Raw genomic sequence first — 19,007 nt, 5'->3', positions numbered from 1 at the left:
AAGCCAAGCTGGTCGCCTGCCATATTTACTATTCTTTCGACTCATTGGGATGGTTTACCACTGCTGCGGTAGCAGCGTCCGGAGCCCCGGGCCGTTTTAAATCGCTGGCACCAGGGCAGCTGCTTTGAGGCTCCTTAAAGCACTGCCGCAGCAAAGGACTATCCTTTAACATTTTAACATTGCTGCCCCTTCTCCCCCCCCCCCATCAGCAGCAAAGACGTACAACACGTTTCCACTCCACACTTCCTGTTGATTTCTATGTCAGTGAGTTAGTGACCAAATCTGTAGCGCTACACAGCAAGTTCCTGTATCATGTGTTAACAAGTCATGTGTGTTAAATAGGTAGCACTGGGAGGCATGGCGCTACCGCGCGTTAAGTGCATTCGTGTGTAAACACGTCTGTACTGTAACACGTAAACACTGGCGTCGGCCTGCAAAAAGCTGAATCATTCATGAACATGTGACTTGCCTGGTGGCTACAAACTCCATCTTGTTACTGTGACTTTGCACAGAAGAACAAAGGGGTTTCAGCCCACAAGAGGGAGAATACAAAAGACCCTGAAAGCCTCTCTGTTTTGCCTTCAGCTAGCTTGAGAGATGACTTCTCCACCCCAAAGAGATGTCTGAAAGAAACTGGAACAAAGGACAGTAACTACGGGGGTGTGAGTGATTGCTGGACCCAGACTAGGAAGGAGTCCAGTCTGTGAAAGAAGCTTATTGGAACATCTCTGGGGGTGAGATTTCATCTGTAATCAGTTTCTTAAAGTATTAGGTTTCGACTTCCGAGTTTTGTTTTATTTTGCTTGGTAACTTACTTTGTTCTGTCTGTTATTACTTGGAATCACTTAAATCTTTTTATATTTAATAAAATCACTCTTCTGATAAATTAACCCAGAGCAAGTGATTAATTCCTGCGGGAGCAAACAGCTGTACATATCTCTCTATCAGTGTTATAGAAGGCAGACAATTTATAAGTTTACCCTGCCGGCCGTCAAGTATCATTCCTCAGTGAAGTCACACCCTTATCTCCCATCACCATCTAGTATTGGTGCAATACCCCAGGGAAACAGAGGCACTAAACTAGCAGAAGACACTAAACTAGGAAAACTCCCATGCAACATTACCAGGTTAATACTCTCTACTCCATCACAGCAGATTATAAAACCGCAGGCCAGAGCCACCTTCCCCTTTAGTACAGGTAGCTGCAGTCTGCTCCATTTTATGCAAGGGAAATTAGATCCCCAGGTTTGTGGTCACATTGAGTGGGGCTTTGGCTAGGACACTGGAGTTTTAGATTAGCTCCAGATTGCCTGACTTCCCCTGAAATCAGATAATTCCATGCCCACATGACCTCAACGGCCCTCATAAAATAATGATATCTGCAAGTGACAAGCTGTCAAGGTTCCTTCCCCACTCTGAACTCTAGGGTACAGATTTGGGGACCTGCATGAAAGACCCCTAAGCTTATTCTTACCAGCTTAGGATAAAAACTTTCCCAAGGTACAAACTTCGCCTTTCCTTGAACAGTATGCTGCCACCACCAAGCGATTTAAACAAAAAACAGGGAAAGAGACCATTTGGAGACATCTGCCCCCAAAATATCCCCCCAACCCTTACACCCTCTTTCCTGGGGAAGGCTTGATGATAATAATATCCTCAACAATTGGTACAGGTGAACACGGCCTCAAACCCTTGGATCTTAAGAACAATGAAACAACAATCAGGTCCTTAAGAGAAGAATTTTATTTAAAGAAAAGGTAAAAGAATCACCTCTGTAAAATCAGGATGGTAAATACCTTACAGGGGAAACAGATTCAAAACACAGAGAATCCCTCTAGGCAAAACCTTAAGTTACAAAAAAGAGACTAAAACAGGAATACACATTCCCTCCAGCACAGCGAATTTTACAAGCCAAAAACTAAAAGAAAATCTAACGCATTTTCTAGCTAGATTACTTACTAACTTCACAGGAGTTGGAAGCCTAGCATCCTTGATCTGTTCCTGGCAAAGGTAACACACAGAGAAAACCCTTTGTCCCCCCCCTCCAGATTTGAAAGAATCTTGTCCCCTCATTGGCCATTTTGGGTCAGGTGCCAGCAGGGTTACCTTAGCTTCTTAACCCTTTACAGGTGAAAGGATTTTGCCTCTGGCCAGGAGGGATTTTATAACACTGTATACAGAAAGGTGGTTACCCTTCCCTTTATATTTATGACACAGACACAAGCAGGGAAGCACTGTTAAGCCAAAGCTTGTTGGATTATATTAAAGAAGTTCTGTATTAAAATCACAAATGAGTTTGATTCCCCAAAGTTTAAATTCCAGGGTATTACTAATTAAGAGGTCTCTTGGTTTTTGGTACTGTTTCTCTCCCTCTCTGTGTGAAACTCGCAAGCGAATTGTATTAGTACATTCTAAGACAGAGTCTGTTCTCAAAGCAACACTCTGAAACAGAAATAGCACACAGACTCCCCACCCTTTTGTTGTATTTATCTCACTTTGTTAACAATTGTGATTAAAATAGAAATAGAGGAAGTATGTGGATGGATGCTTGGTGTGGATAATAACTGAACGATCAGGGAGGTGCCAGCCTAAGAATCACGTGTCCATCGGCCAAAGAAGGCATCAAGTGGAAACAACCAGAGGACCCCTGGAGGGCAGACTGGAATCCACCCAACAGCCTCAAGGATGGGAGAACCAAAGAACAACACAGAGCCATCAGGAATATGCCATCTGTTGACTGATTCAGCAACAGCATGATGAAGCAATTCCCATAGACTAGCATAGGAATAAATTCCTATAAAAATGGACTCTAGAAACTGAGAACTTTGGGGTCTGATTCTGCAAACCAACTTCCAGGAGCGTCAGATGTGCATCTGACAAGGCCCTGCTCCCTCTTCGTGTCCAAGCCACCTGGGCAGTGACTTGGCATGAGCAACTCTAAGGCTGGTAACTATGATAACAACCTTTCATAACCTGCATGCGTGTATGAATAAATATGAAACTGAATGGAATGTTATAGACATAAGTAACTGCTAACTACGATTCTTTCTGTATTCACAATAAATGTGGCATTTTTACTTTTCCCCTTTAATAAGATCCTGCTGGTTTTTATTTTATTGGTATAACAAGCTGGGGTTGGAGAAGACTATAGGGAAGAGATAACACCCAACCAGGCCTTTAGTCTTTAACCCTTCATCATACTTGTGTGCTGCAAGCAAGTGACAAGGCAATGAAATCAGTGGAATGTCAGTTGCAGAGCTTTGCTTTGACAGGGAAATTCAGTGCAGTCAAAGGGGTAAATGGGAATTCCCTGGCTCTTGGGCATGTTTCATCTTAAAAAGGAGGACGGGAGAAGATTGAGAAATTCAAACAAAAACTACAATCAAGAAGACTATTGTATTGTAAGCATGAAAACCCTTACACTTTGTAGACGACAGATCTATACTGGGAGGAGCAGAATGGAGCACCTGGGGACTCATGAACAACTGCTAATGAAGTGAGAGAGCTCAGACAGACAATACCTGGTATGGATCATGCATCACGGCTTTGTCCTCATAAATGGGATGCTGTGTGGACACTTTATTTTGGTCTAGCCTAAACTTGTTCCTAATGGACTTCAGTTAAACCCAAATAAACCTAGTTTAAACAAAAAACAGTGTCCACCCAGCCTTTGACACTGAATTAACTAAATCAGGTTAAAAAGAAACCCCACACCTTTAGTTAAATCTAAAGCCCTCAGAAAGCATATTAAATGATCTGATCCAGTGAGTAAGAGCAGTCTGCAACACAGAGAGAGAAAGAGGGAGGCAGGCAGACAAACAAGCAACGCATGACTTCCCAGTCTGGAAATACTAACAATCTGAACCACAAGAACTGCAGCTTTCTCTCCTTGTGCGATTCAGTTCATCTCCTCTTCTCTAGCAAACCAAATAGCCAGTTACAAGGAGGCAAAGAAAGGAATTCTAGGTTAGACTAAATTCACTCTCTCTCCAGATAACCAAGTACTGTTTCCTAACAAGCTAGCAGACTGAGAAGAAAATCTTAGAAAAGGGGAGTCAAGACAGCTGGCAGCTAACATAGCACAATTCCCTGTCCCATGGTCACAAAGAAGCTGCTTGGGGATTCCACTTCCCCTCCGAGAACAGGAACATACAGACTGAACTGTCCCCCCTGTACCATGAAAGGATGTGCTGGGGATTCTAGCACCCTGAAAAACTTCAGAGGTTTGCACTGGCACTTTCACTGACTAGTTATTACAAAAGTGCACACTCCATCTCCGGCCTCAGCAACTTTTTCTGCCTCTTCCAAATATTCAGACAAGGAACTCCCCCCTTCTCTGGCTAGAAATAAACACTGATTTATAATAAGCACTCCCACTAGCAAGTGTTCTTACAGATCTTTGAGGGTAATAGTTTTGAAGTGTCCCCCTATGACTGACAGACTCTGGGGATTTGACAGTCCAGCCACCAGGGTTTCACTTCCCAAATGCAGAATTCTGATGAGTTCGGCCTACCTGTTCCCCTTCAGGCGAAAATTTCTGCCGTTTTGTATTCTCTGAAAGAAGCCAACAAAGCTGGCATCAGTAAAACTGGACATCCCTTATGACAGGATGGAAAGGACACCAGGAGATGCTTTTCTCTGTGTGATCTTACTAGGCAAGGGACATGGCAGAAGTCACTTACACTGTGAGTAACTCATGGGGTAGCTTTAGTTGTGCCATCATTCCCTCCTTGAGCAACTGCTGATTCGAAGTAGCTAGCATTCTAGCTCACTCTTTGTCAGTCACCTCTAAGGTACTGTCATTACTTAGCCTCATTTCCTAGAAAATACACCAAGGGCAATGCCACAGATTGCATCTACCAACCTTAATCTGATCCGGCTCTGACTAAGCATCTCTGAAATCTGCATTACTTCTAAGTCTGTTTCAACCCCTTCCAAGACCTCACTGTATCTGAAGGATAACAATTATAGTTGCAGCCATAAAGCAGGAGACATAGCCTACTGTAAACCATACTTGCCTTGAACACAGGCACTGAGAGAAACAACTGGCACTTCTGCAGTATGAACTGGATGACCAATCCCAGCTATCATGGTGGGCCCTCGTCCATGCTCAGTAGAAATGCCTATATTGGAAATACTCTGATTAAGTGTCATCCAGACCTGTTTTACAAAGTCTATGGCAACTAACACCTAGCAGTGGTAAAATGCATTCTGTATGATAAGGAGCTCCGACAGAACTCCTGAGAACAGGAAGATTCCGTGCAAAACGCTGAGTTCCCAGCTTCAAACCGTGCAAACACTTTTCAAAGAAATGGTTAGAAAAAGTTAACACGCTGGGAAAACTACCATTTTTCCCCCAACCTTATTCTCAAATAGCGTGACCAGATGCCCTGATTTTATTGGGACTGTACCGATATTAAGGGCTTTGTCTTCTATAGGACCCTATTACCATCTCCCCTCTGGTACCAATTTTTTACCCTTGCTATCTGGCCACCCTATTCTCTGAAACTGTTACACTGTTTTTGCTCAAACTTTCCAACGTTCTTCACCTTGAGGCAGAGACCAGGTGTGAAAAATGTCAATTTAAAGTTCGGCAAAGCTACAAATAATGAACTCAGAGGTTTAATTGACACGCAAAAAGCCTTAAAGGTGCAGTTAAGGTTGCAGGAACCTTACAAACAGTTTTATGCTGCTCATGCCATCCCAGAATGGAGGAGCTTCACTCCCAAATCTCCAACCAGGAAGCATGGTGCTAAAGTTCCCTTCAACACGCCTTATAAGAACATTAGTGTTGTTTTGGTATTTCTTTTAATGCCAATGCCCTTGGAAGGGGTGTTGAAGGCCATTGGGGGGACAGGCCTTGCTGGGTACAGGGAGCATCCTCCCACAGCAACTGGTCCTCGGTCATGCACCCCTCATGCTGCCGCTACACACTTCAGGAGGAACTGGATGGGATTGTCAGATTTTATGGTCAGAAGCAATAGAGCTTTGAGCTCCAGAACACCATAAAGCCCTCATCCAGTAATGCATGCCTCAGGTCCATAACTTCTGGTTGAACTGTAATGCATCTTAATAGTAAACATTCACTCTTGATTTTAAGACTCCAAGTGATGGAGAAAGTACCATATCCCCAGATAAGTTGTTGTAATAATTCCTTTCAATATTAAAAAACTGCAACTTATTTCTAGTCTCAACTTGTCTTCAACTTCCTGCCACTGTATCTTTCTGCCTTTGTCCAACAGGTTAAAGACCCCTCCAACATCAGAAACCTCTTCCCCATGTAGGTACACACAGGACATAACCAACCTTCGCATCAATCCATAGAACCCTTCTGGATGGCTAAGAGAAATTTGACCTTCTTCATTCTCATGGTAAGGCAGGTTTTCCAGAAGATGTCTAATTTCTTAGGGCTGTCATCTGGAAGATTTGATTTAGATCAGCATTCCCCAAACTTTTGAGGGTTGCACCCCCCTCACCCCTGTCCAAGCCCCCCTCCGACCCTCCTGGAGCTGGGGCTGGAAGAAGGCTGGGGGAGGGGGAATAGACAGGGGTAAAGGGGGGTAGGCTGGGGGTGGGTCTGGGGCCAGGAGTGGGACTGAGGCTGGGGCAGATCCACAGCCAGACTGCGGTAGGGGCCAGCAGCCAGGCCCGCAGCCAGGTGCAGCTCTGTTCCTGGCCTTGGCCCCAGCCTCAGCCCCAGGCCAGGAACAGAGCCCCGACCAGCGGCCGGGGCTGTCACAAGGCTGGGTGTGGAGCCACGCTGAGGCTGGGGACGGGGCCAGGCGCAACGTTCCCTCTAATTTTTTCCATCCATGTGTGGAATAAATTTTGTTATGTGCACCGCGATACGTGCGAATGTGCGCCACCAGTAGAAACAAAAAACCTAGATACAATATATATTTTTTAAACGTTACCATAGGGATAATTACTCCAGTCAGGACAGATTAGGCATTTTAGAACTCACTACTCAAAAAGAATTAAATTTAAGTGCAAGACAAATAAAAATTATGAAATGCATAGACCCGTCAAAACACTAAAATGATACACTTTGAAAGTGTGTGTTGGGGGGTGGGAGGGGGAGACACGCCTGCTGGGGAAATCTCAGAAACAGTGCACTGTCTCCTTAAGAAAGGCACTCACTCACTGTTTACCGTGAGTCCTGAGCCAGGCTCTGTCCCTTGCTCTGCAAAGATTGGGTATAGGGACAGAGGAGAGGGGGACACCCTGATATCAGGACCTCCCCCGCCCCCCACTCTGCACAGCCAAAAGGAGGTTCCTGGGAACAACTGCAGGATGGAGCAACATTGGGGGAGGGGCACCTGAACACAAGCTGCTGCCTATGCGCGCTCTGCTATCAGCTGGCAGCATTAGACTCTCTCCTGGGCGGCCACAAAGGTGTGCAGCTTATAGGGAACACAGGCCAGGCATGGGATGCAGCTAGGAACCAGAGCAGAGCTGTGGGCGCGGGGGGGGGGGTAGGGTTAGTCACACAAATGAGGGTCATTCTTGTCAGTTGCCAGCTTGTGCAGATCAAGGAGTGACTGGTTCACATTCTTTTCCAGGTGCAAGGCACCCTCCATTGCTGTCAACCCATTCTCCCAATCATCACGATCTGGTTTCTTGATGTCCTGCAAAAAGATGCAACCGCCCCTCTGGTTCTGCAGCTTCATGAGTTTTTCAGCATGCTCATGCTCCTCATGGGACTGGTGCAGGAAATACTTGGCAAAGTTCTTTAGAGCCACATCATCCCGGTCAAAATAGACACGCTGAGGTACACGTAGGAGGCGTAGAGCTCCAGGTTGATCTGGCGGTTGAGGGCCGCTTCGCAGTCCTGGTTGTAGTTCTGGCGCACCTGGGATGGAGACGAAGACATGGCGCTGCTGCTGTTCCTGCTGCTGCTGCTACGGGAGCCAAGAGGATACAAGGGAGGCTGGGTGATGCTCTCTCTGTGCCCCTGTGGGGGCTTGCCCAGGCCCTGCCACCCCCCATCCCGGACAGTCCTACACATGCGCCCCACACTTTGAGGACCTCTGCTTTAGATAAACAAATCACTGGGTTCAATGCAGAGGTGTCTGGGGGAAATGTAATGGCATGCGACAGAGAGGGTTAGAGTGGATGGTGCCTTCTGGATTTCAACTCTATGAATGTGTTCTGAACCCATTCCAGTTTCCTTCCATGTCCCTTCCAAAGTGCAGACTCCAGAATCATCACAGTATCCATCAACGGTCTCGCTAATGTTATATGCGGAGGTAACGCTACCTCCCTACTCCAACTCAACATTCCCCTGATCCAAGGATCAAATTGGTCCTCTTAGCCACAGCACTGAGTTAGGGGTACCCCATATGCCCCTCAGGACAGTGGTAGTCTTTGCTATGTGTGTGCAGTACCCAGCCACAATGGGGCCCCAATCCCAACTGGGACCTTTGGGCACTGCGATAAATGCATATTTACTCTATTACTTCACCACACTACTGGCAGGGTAAGGTACAAGGAACACCAAGCAGAACACTGATCAAAGGCAAGCCAGAAGGGTCTGGGGTGGTTTTCCTTTATGAGTGTTGGAGTCACCCTGCACACACATGGCTCTCCTGTACTGCTATACCACTTTGTCAGCCCGCAAAAGGTGCCAAGGGTGGGGACTCTACTTCCCTTTCCTGTAGCTCACAGACGTACCACACTAGTCTGCTCCCTTACCCTTACTTAAAGCTCTCTCAGCTGGCCCTATATTCCTGCACCTTTATTGACTAACGGACGTGCCATTTCCTCAAGGAAATATTTTCACAGCATTTTCCATATTACTGACAGCTGAAGTGGAAAATTACAATTATGTCCTAAACTACACGCTATCGATTGCACTCCTCCCTTCACCCAGCACATACAAGAAAAAATACCCTGCCGTACTGTCCTCCAGGATCAGCAGTTCGAGCACAAGCTCACGCTATGCGGGTTTATAAAACTCTCTCTCCTTGAGCCAACAAGTAACATTTTGCATGACACAGGAAGGGCATTCTCAAAGTTCTTTGGGCCGCAGTCTGCCAGCCTTGCTCACATTGAGCAGCACCCAACTCCAAGGAGTCCTATTAGTTTCAACAGGATTACGTGAAGGAGACCTTCTCTGACATAGCTACCACCTCTTGAGGAGGTGGATTTATTATGCCGACGGCAGAGCTCTCTCCTGTCAGCATAGCACATCTTCACCAGATGTGTGACAGTGATGTTGCGCTGCTAGTGTAGACTAGGCCCTCCGTTTAGGCTTTTTTATAGGCAACGCGGGGAGGGGGGGGCGGAAATCTGGGGAGCTATAGAAAATACAATGGGCCAGATTCTCAACTGTGCATGAGGGAGCCAGCTGCAGACCCCTCCCCACACCATCCTGTGCCTCCTGGCATCAGCGTAAGTTAAAGCAGTTCCTTGGCTGCAGTGGCTCTAACTTAAGCCACTGACACAGGATCTCTAGGAGACTTGACACCCAATCTTCCACTGACATATGGAGTACCCCTCTGCCAAACCCCCTACACAGGGGTGGAAGTGGCTGGCACAGGAGACAATTCTGCCATCTCCACCAATGGAGAGCTCCCCTGAATGAGGAGGAATTCTCCACAGGCCAGCTACAGCCAGAGTCTAGCCACTTTGCATCAAAGTGGCCACAACAGACTGGAAAATCCAGCACAGTGTTCTTTTAACCAGTTTCCCCCTCCATCCCCTGAATCTTTGACCCCAGAAAGTTTAAACAGAAGGACCGTTAGCTTCAAACCAAGACAAAAAGTTATCTGCAAAATCAAATGTTTTCTTCAGAAAATTATGAGAGTTTGCAAGATCAGGGGGAATGTGTGTCTATAATCACAAAATTTACACCCTCCATTCCCACTCCCAAGTTCCTCTCACCACCCATTCTCATGGATGCTAAGGTAAGGACAAGGGTTCTACAGAGCTGTACAGTCAGACTGACGGATGGGTTTCCATGGACCTTTCAAATACTGTAACACTGGTCAGTGTGGCTTCTGACCCACAAAAATTATTGACCCAAGAGTTCATCTCAGAGGGCAAGCTTGTGCCAGGAATTTGAGAGCCCACTCAAAACCACATCACTCATGTGACACCTTTTTCTGCTCCTGTGGGACAGGATACCAGGGGCAACAAAAATAAAGTTAATCCAGCCCTTCCTGCTGCTGTTCCTTTCCCCTCTTAGCTATTAGCGGCTACAACTACTCCACTTTTCTCTGCTCCATCCCAGCAACAACAGGTGGGAGATGTCACCCGGTGTGGTGCACAGGCAGTGTGCACTTCAGCCCTCAGCTCTACTGACCATGGCACCCAGGAAAGGTACAGGTGCATACCAGGTGGCGGTACCTTTCCTAGCAGCCTGATTTTCAGAGATGAAAGTATCCAGAGTACAAAGAGATTTCAGTGGGAATTCATTTAAATATCAAAAATTCAGATTTAGGCTCTTAACTTTATGCACCCAAGTTTGGAAGTTTCAGACACAGGGTACTGGTAACTTTGGTTTACAACCACAACTAACAATATAATGATCACTAAGAAGTCTACTAGCCCTGTAATGCCAAAGCACGGTAATTTAGGGAGCTGTTACAGACAAGAGACACTAGTGTTCCATTTAGGCTTTCAGAAAAATAGCAGGTCTGCAGCTCACACAGCAAACAAACTTCCAACAGCTGACCTGCTGTCTGTCTAGTTACTACTTCAACATCCTGCAAAAAATGGTTAAATTTCTAATGGAAAATACTAACACCAAGGAGGTTCTACATTGCTTTCCTAGGATTTGCAAAAACTAAAAATTTGAACTTGGTGATTAAGAGAGCAGAAAGAAACCATACAGAAAGCAGAGATGTAACAATACATCAGCTGTTTGATTAATAGGTTTTAATAGATTTGAAGGCTAGAAGAGACCACTACGATCATCTATTCTGACCTCCTGTGTAACACAGGCCAGAGAATTTCCCCAAAAGCGTTTTCTACGAAAACACCCAATTTTGATTAAAAAAAACTGTCAGCGGTGGAGAATCCACCATGACCCTTGGTAAACTGTTCCAATGGTTAGTTACCTTCACTGTAAAAATGTAGGCCTTATTTCCAGTCTGAATTCCAGCCATTGGATCATTTTAGACCCTTCTCTGCTACACTGAAAAGCCCACGGTTAGTAGGTACTTATAGACTATAATCAAGTCAACCTTTAATCTTCTCTTTGAACTCCTTGAGTATTACACTATCAGGCATGTTTTCTAATCCTTTAATAATTCTCCTGACTATTTTCTGAACCATCTCGAATTTATCAACATCCTTCTTGATTTGTGGAAATGGCCACAGCATTCCAGCAGCGGTACACCAGTGCCAAATAAAACACCCTCTCTACTCCTATACAAAATCCCCCTGTGCATGCATTCAAGGAATGCATTAGCTCTTTTGGCCACAGCACCACACTGGGAATTCATGTTTAGCTGATTATCCACCACCACCCCCAAATCTTTTTCAGAGTCACTGCTTCCCAGGATAGTCTTCCCCATTCTGTAAGTAAGGCCTACATTCTTTGTTCTGAGATTTACACATTTACATTTAGCCACATTAAAATGCATATTGCTTCCTTGCACCCTGGTTACCAAGTAATCCAAACTACTCTGTATGTGTGACCTATCCTCTTCATTATTTACCACTCTCCCAATTTGGGTATCAGCTGCAACCTTATTACTGATGATTTTATGTTTTCTTCTAGGTCACTGACAACAATGTTAAATAGTATATGGTCACAAACTGACCCCTGCACGACCCTACTGGAAACAGACTGATGATTCCCCATTTACAATTCTTGTTTTTCTGTCATATGGTGATAGTGGAACAGTGAAAGCAATGGCATGACTACAGTTGGATCTTAAGGTCTTTTATCCAGTCCAGAGCAGACGTATTAGCTATGTGAATGCCTGTGACACCTCCAAGATGAGCATAAAGAAAAGGAGTACTTGTGGCACCTTAGAGACTAACAAATTTATTTGAGCATAAGCTTTCGTGAGCTACAGCTCACTTCATCGGATGCATTCAGTGGAAAATACAATGGGGAGATTTATATACACAGAGAACATGAAACAATGGGTGTTACCATACACACACTAACCAGAGTGATCGCTTAAAGTGAGCTATTACCAGCAGGAGAGTGTGTGGGGGGGGACCTTTTGTAGTGATAATCAAGGTGGGCCATTTCCAGCAGTTCCGTCTGAGGAACAGTAGGGGGTGGGGGAGGGGGAAGAAGATAAACATGGGAAAATAGTTTTACTTTGTGTAATGACCCATCCACTCCCAGTCTCTATTCAAGCCTAAGTTAATTGTATCCACTTTGCAAATTAATTCCAATTCAGCAGTCTCTCGTTGGAGTCTGCTTTGATGAGCATGTGACCGTCTGATGCATCCAATAGTTTGCATCACACCACAGTCACAGTTTGATGATTCCCCCACTTTCCCTCTATGGAGTAAATATGTACATCTTCCATATCAGATGCGAATATGGTTTTGAGCGGTCCCCACACACTGTGGGGAGGAGAAGTCTGGCACTTGCACAGTTGGGTCGATTAGATTTTTGTTTGGCATGTTGGCAGCAGCCCAGGTTTCAGACCTCTTCTGCAAACACCCTTCTCTTCCATAAGGAGGGCTGTGGCACGAGATCAGAAGGGTTTTCTTGGTTTTAGTCAGTGGCGAGGAGGGTGTTCGAGATCATGGCAGAGCGGTAGTGTAGTATTTGCCATGATCTTTATGTACCCCCTAACTGTTGCAGCATCTTGTTGAATAGTTGCTCATGCAACGTTAGCCAATACTGATAGCCATGGAAATAGCACTGGTGTGAGGATGCAGTTAACTATGCAAAGAGCAGTGTTAATTTCAGTGTCCATTAAAATGGTGTGTGAACTTCCGCTCCAAACTGGGGCATAGTGTGGAATGGACCAGAGCTAGTATGGATATTTGGAGGGTGTGGGAGTCACTTCCACAAGACACTCTTGCATGCTTCTGTACAATATTGACCCTGGCCTTTGTTTGCCTTTTGGTTTGTTCAAGGTGGCGACAGAAACTGAGCATGCAGTCCAGGGTTATCCCCAGGTACCATGGATTATGATTGTGCATTAATGGCGACTCACAGAAATTGATGTTTAATGTCTTCTTGGCCTGGGTATTATTCAAATGGAAAGCTGAGACCACTCTTTGTGGCATTTGGCTTTAACTGCTCTGCCCTGAAATAGGTTTCTAGGTCTTGTTCTAGACCAGACGTTCTCAAACTTCATTGCACTGCGACCCCCTTCTCACAACAACACCGGTGTCGGGGGTGACACTAGGCATTCTGGGATAGGGTTACTTTGACTCAGGTCTGTGCACTGCAGTGTGGATGCCAGAGCACTGGGTTTGAGCACGGGTCAGAAAATCTTAACCTAGGGTTAAAATGCAGTGTAGACACTCTGAATACCATCTGAGACCCACCCTTTTAAGCTGCTTTCAAATACAGTAGGACACAGAGATTTTCATATTATGTCACAATTGAATCATGGGGGTTGGGGAGAGAACCAAGACCGTAGTCAGAGTGACAAGATTTTAAACTGAAAAGATGGGTCAGATAATATCTTTTATTGGACCAACTCCTGTTGGGGAGAGAGACAAGCTTTCACGCTTCACAGAGCTCTTCTTCAGGTCTGAGAAACTTAGGTGTCCCAGCTAAATACAAGGTGGAACAGATTGTTCAACGTAAGTAGTTAACACATTTAAAGGGACCATTCCAGGTGAAGTGGCCAGTTAACACCCCTCCAGTCACAAGGAGGAAAGGAAGGGAGAGGGAGAAAAGTCGCTGGGGAGGCAGGATGTTAGTGGGTTGTTGTATGAAGCCATAAATCCAGTGCGTCTATTCAGTTCATGATTTTTAGTGTCTAGCAAAGTTATGAATTTAAGCTCCCAGGCTCGTCTTTTGAAAGTGTTGTGCAGGTTTCCTTTGGGGGATAAGGACTGATTGATCATTCTGTATGTGACCTCTTTATGAAGTGTTCATCCACAGGTGACAGCGTGTTTTTGCCCTTTATCGTTTTCCTATGTGAATTCATTTGAGAGCGTAATGATTGTCTGGTTTCTCCCGTATAGTTGCTACTGGGGCATTTAGTGCACTGGATGAGGTACATCACATGTTGTGATAGGCATGTGTAGGACCCACGGATTTTGAAAGGTGTCTTGTGGGGGTGCTGATCGTTGTAGCAGTGGAGGTATGTCCACAAGTTTCGCATCTGTTGTTCTGGCAGGTTCTGATGCTATTTGTTGGTGTGTCCTGGTCTATGTGGAGCTTGCTTCTGATGAGCTTACAGAGGTTGGGGGTGTGTTTTGAAGGCCAGAAGAGGGGGGTTCAGGAAAGATCTCTTTCAGGATGGGATCCCCCACCGAATATGGGTGGTAATTATTTGACGATACCCCATATGAGTTTCAGTGTGGAGTGGTAGATGACAACTAGCGGTGTGCTGTTAGGATACAGATATTCAGGCCTGTCTGTAAAGGCCTATACTCTAAGAATTTAGGTGTATTCTTATCACTTAGCTAGTTATAGAGGTATAAAAGAAAGAATAAAAATCACAGTCTGCCTGTTTATGGGCTCTCTCTTACAGTGACCCTGTTCTTAGGCTAAGATCTTTGGCTAAACAGCAGAGGCAGCCATAACCTGGGAAGTGTATGGTCACATCTTCACATTCCAATAAGGCAATCTGGGGCTGTTAGAAAGGTGATCTGATCTATCACCTCCAGAGAAAGGGAAGAGCCTAGAGGACGTAAAGGAAGTTTAGTTTGATAGTTTTCTGTTCGGTAAGAACTCACTTATCAATAGACAGCTAGGAAACCCTTATGTCTTTATAGATGTAGTTGTGAAATCCTCACTTCTGTATTGTTTTGTCATTATAGTTCCCACTTTGCTATTGTTTATTTGCATGGTCTCTGTCTGGTTCTGTGATTGTTTCTGTCTGCTGTATAATTAATTTTGCTGGGTGTAAAGTAATTAAGGTGGTGGGATATAATTGGTTAACTAATCATGTTACAATATGTTAGGATTGGTTAGTTAAATTTCAGGAAAATGATTGGTTAAGGTATAGCTAAGCAGAACTCAAGTTTTATTATATAGTCTGAAGTCAATCAGGAAGTAAGGGGGGGAAAATGGGAACAGTGAATGGGGGTGGGGAAATTGGAATCATGTTTTGCTAAGGGGGTGAATGGGAACAGGGACACAGGTAAGGCTCTGTAGTGTCAGAGCTGGGAAGGGGGACACTGAGGAAGGAAACTGGAATCATGCTTGCTGGAAGTTCACCCCAATAAACATCAAATTGTTTGCACCTTTGGACTTCGGGTATTATTGCTCTCTGTTCATGTGAGAAGGACCAGGGAAGTAAGCAGGTGAAGGAATAAGCCCTCTAACATGTGCGTTGAGAGGGAGTTTTATTTCTATATTAAAACAGGTTCTCTCAGTGGCCCATTCCATGATAGGATCTACTTCTCTTGTGGAGTGTCCTTTTTTGGTGAAGGCAGTTTTGAGCATTTTAAGGTGTATATCCTAGCCTTACCAGAGAACATGCTTTGAGGAGAATCTGAGCTCCTGGCTGTAGATAAGAGATTTCTTGGTATGTTTGGGGTGGTTACTGGATCTATGAAAGTAGGTATGGTGATCCGTGGGGTTTCTGTATATAGTTTTCTGTCGAGTTCCATTGTTGGTGTCCAGGAAGTTGATGCTGATGTGGGAGTGTTCCCGAGAGTTTAATGGATGGGAGGGTGCGGGGGTAGTTAAAGTTGTGCTGGAGGGGTGTTAATGGCCCACTTCACCTTGAATGCTAAACAATCTTTTTCACCTTTGTATTTACCTGTAACACTCTAAGGTCATGTCTACACTGGCAAAGTTAGTGTGCCGGCAGTTACAATGCCACTCAGAAAGTGCAGAAGAGAAACCACTGTTGTGTGTTCACACTGACAGCTGCCTGCGCAATAGCGTATTCACACCTGCAGCACTTGCAGTGGTATTCGGAGCGGTGCATTCTGGGCAGCTATCCCACAGAGCACCTCTTTCTCTTTTGCCGCTAAGACTAGTGGGAAGGTCGGGGTGCGAGGTTGGAGGGGAGAAAAGGGGGAAGAATTGCAGGGCATCCTGAGTCCTGTCCCAATGCCCCATGACGCATTGCTTCGCATCCCAGCAATCCCTGTTCTTCCATCTGCATTTGGCACCATCTTTCAACCGTTTGTTTACTGCGCGCCCTGCCCTACCTCTTTCTGGCTGCAGGAATGGATCCTGAGCTGTTGACAAGAATGCTGCTCGCACTGACCAACACGTCATGAGGGGCAGTGGAATTATTCTTTAAACTACAAAGGCAAGAGTGCGAAATTGATCTCGCCACGCGTAGTAGCTACAACACGAGATTGCTTGTGGCACTCACGGAGGTGCTGACCACAGTGGAACACTGCTTTTGGGCTCGGGAAACAAGCACTGAATGGTGGGATCACATCATGATGCACGTCTGGGATGACTAGCAGTGGCTGCAGAACTTTGGAGCGTGTCCACTTGGCGCTCCACAACGTTTAAGAGCCACTCCGTGGCTTCTTTCTGGTGTGCCACGTTCTCCTTTCAGTTCGTCTTCTCGCATTCCCACCACTCCTTCAATTCCTATTTCTCAGCAGTGGAGTGCATCATAACCTCACGGAGGAAGTTCTTCTTGGCCGCTTTCTAATTCTGCGCAGCCTTTCTGCCGCTGATAACAAAGAGGGAGACCGGGCTCTCAAGGTCATCTCTGTGAAGTTTAAATGCAACATTTTACAGAAGCATTATTGTTTGCAACACAGACAACTCTGATTCAGTGCTTTAAAACACAGCCAGTACTTACACACCTGTCACTAACTGGTTGACCCCAGGCAAGCCAGCACTGTAGGGGGCACCTGATAATCATTCCTGTCCCCACACTTTCCACAGGTGTAATCATTATGGAAGATATCTCGCTGCTGAGGGTGAGCAGGGAACCGAGGGAGGGTCTTCTCCAAACCTGCGGCTTCCACCCTGGCCCCTATGCAGCTTGTTGTGTGCAGCCATGGTTTTACACACACACACACACACACACACACACACACACAGTCTCCCCGTGATGGCAAAGTGGCATGGGAAAATTATCATTAATTGGGCGAGAAACAAAGCAGCTCTGCCAAGGAACCTGTGGCAGCGGATTGCCCAGGAGCTCTACGAGAGTTTCCTGGAGATCTCTGAGGGAAATTCACATGAAGCGAGGGAATCTATCAACACCCTGTTCTGCCGCTCAGACTAGGCATGTGGTGGGAGACAAGCCTGCTTTCTGCAACCCTCCTGCCCAGAACAACTCACTTCAGCAATTCCCAAAATCAGTTTCACTTACCAGGGGCCTCCTTTCTTGTTTGTGCTTCGCCAAGATCCGACTGCTGTGACTGACTAGGCTCCTCCGGGGTAGAGAAGAGCTCCTGGCTGCATGCATCCCTGGCCTCTGAGTCATCCTCTGCCTCTGCGTCCCCCTCCCCATCAAAGATTTCCTCCTCCTGGCTCAGTCCACTCTCGACTGGCACACGAGCCAATGAAGTATCCACAGGGGCCTTTGCAGTGGAGGTCGGGTCGCCACTGAGTATCATGTCCAGCTCTTTGTAGAACCAGCAGCTCGTGGGTGCAGCACTGGAGTGGCGGTTTGCCTCCCACACCTTGGGTAGGTGTTCTGCAGCTCCTATACTGCATTGTGTCCCGGTTATGGCCTCTTTCTATCATGCATCGTGAAGTCTGACCATAGGTATCATAATTCCTATGGCTGGAGGGCATCTGGGACTGCACAGCCTCCTCTCCCCAAATGCTGGTGTGTGGAGCAGGCATGGCCACCTGGAAAGATGTGCTGAGATCACTGCACACATCACCGAGCAAACAGGAAGGGGACTTTCAAATTTGCAAAGGAACGTGAAGGGTGGGGATGACGGTTGGTCACCTGAAAGCAAGGCAGTACAGTTCAAAACCGATGATCAGAGAGGTGAGAATAAGCATTGTGGGACACCTCCCGGAGGCCAATTGCAGTGCTGTAATCGCCACGGTATCTACACTGGCACCACAGAGCTGTAGCCCCGGTGCAGAAAGCTGTACGCCTCTTGTTGGGGTGGCTTATTTTTAGAGTGCTACAACTGTGCAGTTTCTTCGCACTAAGTGGCTTGGCAGTGTATACACCTCAGGAGTTACAGTGCAGAAAGTTGCTTTACTGCGCAGAAACTTGCCAGTGTAGACAAGGCCTATGTTTTCCAATTCCCAGACCTGAAGAAGAGCTCTGTGTACCTTGAAAGCTTGTCTGTCTCACCAACAGAAGTTGGTCCAGTAAAAGATATTACCTCACCCACCTCATCCCTCTAACATCCTGGGACTGACATGGTTCTAACACTGCACACAAGATTTTGAACTGTCATATCTCCATCTCCCAGAGCTAGAAGTGAATGCATTACACACCACATATAGTCAGCTGGAATGCAGTGATTTCTAGTCCTGTCAGATCAGGGCTTTGGAGAGGAGCCCGGAACTGGAGCCCGAAGCAGTGGAGCTGCAGGTTTTTGCCTGGAGCTGGAGCGGAGCCGGAGCACAGCTCCAAAGCCCCGTGTCAGATTCCAAATTACTGGACTTTATCACTGGTTCATCAATCTAGCAGTCTTTTAAAACTGATAAGGACTAAACAGAGCAAGATGGAGTGCAGTGCAGTTTCAATCAACTTTGCTTTCACATATTATACCACCCCTTAAAAGTCTCCTGCTCTCTATTCCCTTCCTATCGTTTGGCTCCATGCCCACATCAACTAATGATAATTCTGATATTGTCTATGCTTTTAGCTACAGAAGACTTTAGTAACAATGCTCAGGAATAAGCATGACACCAACAGTTCAATCTCCCCTTAAAATTCCACTGCTTCTTGGGGTTCCTCAAAGAATTTATCATTGACCAAAATATCTCCAGGGCTAAGGCTCACTTA

At 45.9% G+C, this 19,007-nt stretch overlaps 1 protein-coding gene and 1 pseudogene across 35 annotated transcripts in view; both read right to left on the bottom strand.

The window, feature by feature from the left end:
* The window catches only part of IP6K1 (inositol hexakisphosphate kinase 1), a 228,250-nt gene that overhangs the window by 27,173 nt on the left and 182,070 nt on the right, over positions 1-19,007 (bottom strand). The window lies entirely within an intron of this gene.
* Positions 7,465-7,926, bottom strand: LOC311523457 (ferritin heavy chain pseudogene; annotated as a pseudogene). The gene has a single exon. The product of its transcript is annotated as a ferritin heavy chain pseudogene (transcript).

The sequence above is a fragment of the Lepidochelys olivacea genome (genome assembly GCF_965140295.1).
Source record: "Lepidochelys olivacea isolate rLepOli2 genome assembly, chromosome: 7".
Lineage (NCBI taxonomy): Eukaryota > Metazoa > Chordata > Testudines > Cheloniidae > Lepidochelys > Lepidochelys olivacea.
Note: the sequence above shows the minus strand (reverse complement) of the source record. Positions and strands in the feature narration are given on the sequence as shown.